Below are 7,213 nucleotides of genomic sequence, written 5' to 3'. Positions count from 1 at the left end.
GTGGGAAGCACTGGGCAAAGCTCCTGATGAGAAAGTAGAGAAAGAAGGTATCCTGTGTTAGTGTAGCAGGCTTAGGGGAGGGCCTTGCTGGGTCTGAGGTGGACTCACTGGATAGACTGGTGCACATCAGGGCAGTCTATCCATGCCTCCCTGCTTTCCCCAGACAGAAAAAGGAGGATGATTTTGCCTTGCTCCACAGCTGCCCTGCTGAGCAGTGATGGTCACGCAGACTGCTAATGGCAGGCTCAGATCTGGTTGTTACCAGCACATAGCAAACCCCTCAACTCTCATCTTATCTCCTCTTCATCCCAACACCTGCTCTGCAAAAAAAGCTCCAGGACCAGTATGCATGCAGGGAAGTCACAGCCTGTGGGTGACCCACCACAAAGCATTCCAGAAATATATCTGGTATGTCTGAGCAATGGTGGAGAAGGGCATGATGGAGGTGCCATGTCCCCCAGGCCTGCAGCCCAAAACTGGGTGCACTAGCCACGGAGCCATCTGAGAGATCATGTGGCCCAGGCAGCCATGCATGGCTGTGACAGCGTAGCTTCACAACGGCACATCCGCTACGGATGTGCCCCACATTGCAATCCTGTGCCCTAAGCCCCGTCATTGTGGTGACACGGCCACGATCACAGCTGTGCACCTACAATGTCTGGCAAGGAAATTGCTGATCTGCTCAGCACCTCCTTGTACACCATGTCACATGTGATACTGTAATTGCCAGGTGTATTCAGGTGATGCTTGCTAGTGACTACGGCCAGCCTGTGAACCACTGAAATCCCACTAAGGCAGGACTCCAAAGTCCTGAGGATTAGTTGGACAAGTCTGACTAAAAGTTTAATGAATATTTCCATTGATTTTAGGCCCTAAGAAGTATATAACCAGCACACCAAAACAATTCAGAAAGAAAATGAGAACAGGCTACATTATTACACCATTGTCTAAACCGATATTGCACTCATGTCTTGAAAACTAAGTGCAGTCCTCCCTTCCCCTTACAGAAGCTATTGCAAAGTCAGAAAAAGGCATGGAGGAGAGCCAAAAGGATGCTCAAAAGTGTGGAACATCTTCCATGTGAGGAAAAGCTAAATGAGCTAGGATCCATCATCCTGTGGAAGAGGTGACTGACAGGGGCCTATAAACATATCAGTGTCATAGAATACAAGTATTCACCATTTCTGACACAAGAACTAGGGGGGATTAAATCAAGACAGCAGGTGGTAGGTTCAAAAAGAGCAAAAGGTGATACTCCACAAAATGTACACCTATGGAGTGACTCCCCACCCCAGAACATGCTGGATGTTAAGAGTTTACATGACTTCAAAAAGGAAATTAAGAGGAAAAATAATGGAAGGAAAATCCACCGGGACCTACCACTGCTGTTCAGGAAATCCCTGAGCTGCAAGTTGTTGGAGGTTGAGGGACTCTTCCAAGGAAACATCACTCCCTACTTTTCCTGGTTTTACCCTCTCCCATCAGCATCTGCCCTCAGCCAGTGCAGAAGACAGGGTCTGGGACTGGCATGATGTTGACTCTCACCAGTTCTCAGCCCATTTTACACAGAGCCGAATTTAAGTCTCTACCAGGGGCTGTAAGGGCGACCAGTGCTACAGTCTCCCAGAGAAGGCTGTTGACAAAACCATTCCCAGATGCACACATTAAAAAAAAAAAAAAAAGAAAAACTGAGTGGGTATATCAGGAAACAAAGCAATGCTATGAAGAGGTGGCATGCTCTAGCAGTTAAAGCTGGCCTTGTTTGAGTTGCTTACGCTTGGCAGTCTTGTCTCCTAAGCAAACAGTACCTCTTTGCCCTATGGGATGCTTGGGGGACTCATTAACTAAGGTTTCTAAAGAGTCCTGAACAGAGATGGTATCCCAAGCCCAGGCTTAATGGCAGTATCAGCTTCTGCGTACTACAATTGACACCCCATGATTACAGCAGATGGATTTCCTTCCCCCCCAGAATTTGTCGCTGAGATTAGAAAAACTGTGTCAACTGTGAAGGGAATGGTTGAACCAGAAAATAACTGTAATTCATTCTGGTATATCAGTGGAGAAGCCAGAAAACTCCTTGCTGCGAGATGAACGCTGTAACCAAAGCCCTCAGAGCTATGGAGCCAGCCCCAAGCCTCACAACTCCTCTAGCCCAAGGATGGTTGCGGGCAAGCCCAGAAGCAGCAGCACAAAAAAGCCTTCTGGGGAGAAGAGACCATTTCACATAGCCCATGAGGCAGACACCAGAAGAAAAGCATTGCTGGACACACGAAGCAAAGGCTTTGGTTAACAGATCCCCTTTGTGTCGTACACCTTGCGATAGCACTGTCACACCAGCTCCTGTCTTCTCAGTAAGGCAGGGAGCAAAAAGATTATACAGAACATGTAGGAGGAAAGTAAAATAAAGACAATTTATAAATCAAAACAGAAGAAATAGCACCAAAACCCCTGGGAAGAATTCAGAGCTGGGCTAAGTCAGGATAATTAGCTATGCCTGGAGACATAACAAATTAGGCTTAGCAGAAGCCATTTTGACTCACTTTTTTTCTGAGACAAAAACCAGTAGGTAAGCTGCTATCTTAAAAAAGAATGTATATATCCCGCTCTCCCTGTGCTCTTTCCCCTGTTCTTGCTGCCACAGTTCTGCAGTGATACTGTAGCTAGATGATCACATCTCATATTTCATATACTTGGGGTAGGATGATAGAGGAGCAGCAGACCATACTGGCAGTTTCTTCTTACCTGACAAGTGAGGTCCTTCATCTCCAGCTCAGAAAGAACAAACTAGATTTATAAAGCTTTCTCCACAGTCAAGAAATAGAAAAACAGTCAAGAGGACCCACTGAAGGTTCATCCCACCTACTGTCTTGTCTCCTACAGTGATGGATGATTAGGGCAGAAGGGCTCACGCAAGTCCAGTAGCCCGGCTGTGCCATGTCCTTCCCCGGACACGCAGCTCTGACCAGGAAAAATACAGGCATCGATTGCTCCAGGCTAAGTGTTTGACTCCTGTGTTTAGACATCAGCTCACATGCTGGATAAGTGGTCCTACTGGGAGAAAATGCACCAGCCCCTCCGCTTATCCACATGGGTCTCCTCCAGCACAAGCACAGGGCTCTGCCCTGTGCTGACAGCCTAGAGAGAGTGGAGTCAGTTCAGCAGTTCTCTGTCATGTCACATTATTTGTTCTGAAAAGCATACAGCGCTTTGGGCACAGCAAAATGCCTGAAGGACTCAAAATGATAATCAATAAGAGCAGAGCTACAAGCTGGAGGTGGGTTCTGTTTTGCAATGACTTGAAAACAAGGTCAAAGAGTTTAAACATGACACTATAGCAGGTTTCTCATTCAGCTTCTTCTAAATACATCATATTCTGAAGCGAAGACTTTCAAAACAATCACTAAAAGCTAGGGTCATAAATCCCTGGCAGTAAAGTAGTGACCCGAGTTCCACCGAGTCATGCAGAAGGCCTGGTCTTCTGCTGCTCAAGTCAATAAAAACAACTGTGTGGTCCCCAGCGGGTGCAGAGCCAGGCTGAAATGCATTCTGGGAAACAGTCCTTCCCCTCCTTTTTTTGAGGAATTTCATTTCAAACAGGAAAATAGCCCTGAAAAAGTATTACCTCCACTTGAAAAGTTCCCGCCTGAAACTGCTAACAACAGTGACCTTTTTGCTTTCCCCTGCTTCAGTGTGAAATATTAACAGTCTCCTCAAATTTGACAGAAACCAAAAATTTCAAGGGCATAAAATTGCCTGAAATGAAACAGCAAAATTACCTGTAGAAACACATGTAAGAAATACTTTCACATCTCCCCACCTCTTATTTGTCAGTGCTTTAACAGCCACACAAATCACTTCTGACCCATGCAGGTAGACCCATAATTAGTTTAATTACATGGCACAGGCTGTTGTTCAGTCAATTAGACTTTTCCTTCCATCCACACCATTTTAATGACAGCCAAGTAGCCCCAAGGCTCTTACGTCTTGTTTAGAGCCGTGACCGGCTGATCAGGGCACAGCAGACTCTCGGCCGATTTTCTGCTCGCTGCAGCAGCAGCATATGCTTGAGCTTTCCGCATCCATGAAAGCCGGAGGGTCCGTGGAAGAGCCCCCTGCGAGACCCTGAGGATGCTGCTGGGGCACTGGCCCCACGTGGAGCCCGCTCAGGGCTGGAGCATCGCTGTCCTGCGCAGCTGGGTCAGGCGGACAGGGCTTGTGTTTCACAGCCCTCTCCACGTGCTGCCCAAGAGGCAGCCACTGCAGCCACCCAACCTTTCATCTCCCTTCCCCTGAAGAGAGATTGCTTGGTTACAGGAGAAACCAGCACTCACGGAGGAAGCGAGAAGAAAATGTCAGCTCTCCTGCGTGATGGAGCTGCAGGGTGGCCTCCACCTCCACCCTCCTTTTCCACCCTCATGCAAGAGATTTGAGTTGCTGATGTCCGTGTCTGACCTGCAGCTGTTGCCCAACCTCCTCCTCCACCAGCAGCCCCGGGTGACCACGTTGCTCCCGATAACGTGGCAGGTGAGGTTGGCACCACACCTCAACCCTACCCCGATGAGCAGAGGGGGCAAGGGGGACATGAGCCATGTTTTGTAAACCATTAAACGAACAGGACGTCCACACGAGGCCAGAATACATCTCCCAGCCCCTGGCCGTGATCCTGGGAGGGCTGCGGCAGTACCTCATGGCCCTGAAAAAACGGTGAAGAACTGCTGAGCTCCTGGTGCTGGCTGCAACCTACTGCATGGCCGCTTTACCAAGCAGCACCTTGATTTTTGCATTATGCACACAGGAGGAATTGGGTCAGCTATCGCAATGCCCTCCCTGGCTCCAGATGCCCACTTGAATCTCTTCTGGCTCCTCATCCCGCAGGGGGAAGCGGGGTCAGATCCTGCTCCAGCCGCAGGCTGTGCTTCACCCACCACTGCTGCTCTTGCCTCAGTGGCTGGGGCCGCCTCATGTTGCCTCAAAGGAAAGTGGGGGGTTTGTGCCTTTTTTGAACGGTGCAAAGCCTCCGACCTGTTTTAGTGCTCTCGTTTAAAGCTCATCCTTGCACCTGAGAAGTTCCCCCAGGGAGCGGAGAGCTGGCAGGGCTCTTCCTCAGCTCCCGCAGACTGTCCTGCCCCAGCCCCAGCGACCGCAGCAGCGTGAGGGTTGAGGCCGGGCCACGTCCCGCTCCCCTCGTGGCAGGCTCCGAGCAGACTGCAAGCAGCTCCCTGAGCCCCCGACAGCTTCGAAATTGGGCAAGACAGACAAGTGGCTTAAAGGCATCCCTGTCTCCATCCTCCTCAGCAAAACTACCACATTAAAAAGATTAAAGGCCTATTTCTAACCATTATAAATGTGCTGATTAAATTAAGAAGTGTTTTCCTTTTCTTATATAGGGCAAGCTGGCATGCTGGGATGCCAGTTTCACGACAGTGGTAGTTTATACAGTTTTGCTATGTTATGCTTTTGCCTTGCCTGAAGCAACACGGACATTTTTAGCCCAGCTTTCTTGTACAAAGACCCATTAGTCTGTTCCCAACCCCAGTTACTTTTTGAGCACACTCACGAGTTTCACCCATACTTGAAAAAGGAGCACAGCCCTCAAAGACATCAAGTTCCTCAAGAAGCAGGGAATGGAGAGAGGGAAGAGACTCAGGTTAGTGCTTCTCCTGAGGAAGGGCCATGGGGTGACCCCGGGAGTGCCCCGTTGTGCACCACGCACCAGGGAGGAGGGAGCCAGCTCCTAGGAGGGCAGCCTGGAGACATGGGAGACAGGCAGGAGCACTGAGGATGGGGTGGTTTGGGGGACTAGAGGGACAGTAAACACTGCCATAAGGGACCTGTCATGAGAGGTGGAGGGACAAAGGACATAATGAAGAGAAAAGCAGGTATCATTAGTTCTGCTGAGCAAAAAAAACCCAACTCACTATTCCTCCTCTAGGACAGAAGCTGCTGTTTTGCACGTATGTCTCCACTTTTTTTGTATGCACAACCCAGGAATAACAAACATTCATGGGCCTCCTCTGCCTGCCTCGTTCCTTGCGAACAGACAATCCCACTCCAGGGAGGCTAATGGAAAAAACCTTGCCAGTGACTTCAGCAAGAACATCGCTGGGACAGAAGTGCCTAAAAATGAACACAGAGGGCAATTTCAGCTGGAATTTGTTGCTTGCCTATACCTGCTGTTCCCTTTCATTACAGCCCAGCATGCTGCCACCATGGTGCGGGTGGGCATCCCTGCTGGCCCCTTCACTCTTTCCCCCAGAACGGCTGCAGTGCCACAGCTCAGCTGATGCAGCGTGAGTTAATGCTCCCACCAGCCGCTACCTTACCAAAACTGTGCCTCTGAGCTAAGATTCTAGCTCAAACCCTGAGCTGCAGCAACGTCATCAGTGAGACCGCAGCCTTCACAGGGGTAAATTTCCCCATCTCGCCGGGAATCATAAGTACTGTGCAAAAGGCATGGCTGTGCAATGCGTGAGATGGGGGAATAATAACTTCATACATGTAGAGCTGGATTTGATGCACCTCCAGAGATGCTGCAAATAACGTCAGTGGTTATTTGCTGTATTGGGCTTGATATGTTTTGGGGGGGGGGGGGTAGCTTTTTCTTTTTCTTTTTTTTTTATGAAGTCATTGAACAGAGCAAATTGTGCAACATTGGTCTTGCAATGGAAAGTGATGACCTTCACCTGAGAAAGTCACCTTGGACTTTGTTGCCACAATTTAATAATGAAAAAGTGAATAAAGGAAAAAAAAATGACAAGGAAAGAGCAGAAACAAGTGTGAGAATGATCCAGAGACTGCACTGAAGCATCCAGCATGGCAGGGGAGCGATCTCTCCTCTCCTGGTGTGGCAGAGGAGCAAAGGACTGGCCACTGCGTGTCCCCTGTGTCCAGGAAGCTTGCAGCTGGGAAAAACAACCATCTGCTGGGCACAGACGAGTCCAGCGTGCTCTACACTGGCCAGCACCTGCTGCTCTTGGAGTAAGATAAGCAGGTAAAAACCCTGCACTGCCTCAAAAATCTCTGCTACTGCATTCGGCTGAAAGCACAAAGGGGAAGGTAGATGGGAGAAGGAGGAGACAAAACGCAGACCTTCCCCCTGCTCCTTCTGGGCAGGGTCCCAGCAGCTACCGAGCACTGGATCAAGTCACCAAGAGCTCATTCAAAATGTGGCACCTGTGAAACTGCCCGGCGCGATTCTGGCACATGTATTCAG

Source organism: Haliaeetus leucocephalus, unplaced genomic scaffold (genome assembly GCF_000737465.1).
Source record: "Haliaeetus leucocephalus isolate CR32 unplaced genomic scaffold, Haliaeetus_leucocephalus-4.0 Scaffold206, whole genome shotgun sequence".
Lineage (NCBI taxonomy): Eukaryota > Metazoa > Chordata > Aves > Accipitriformes > Accipitridae > Haliaeetus > Haliaeetus leucocephalus.
Note: the sequence above shows the minus strand (reverse complement) of the source record.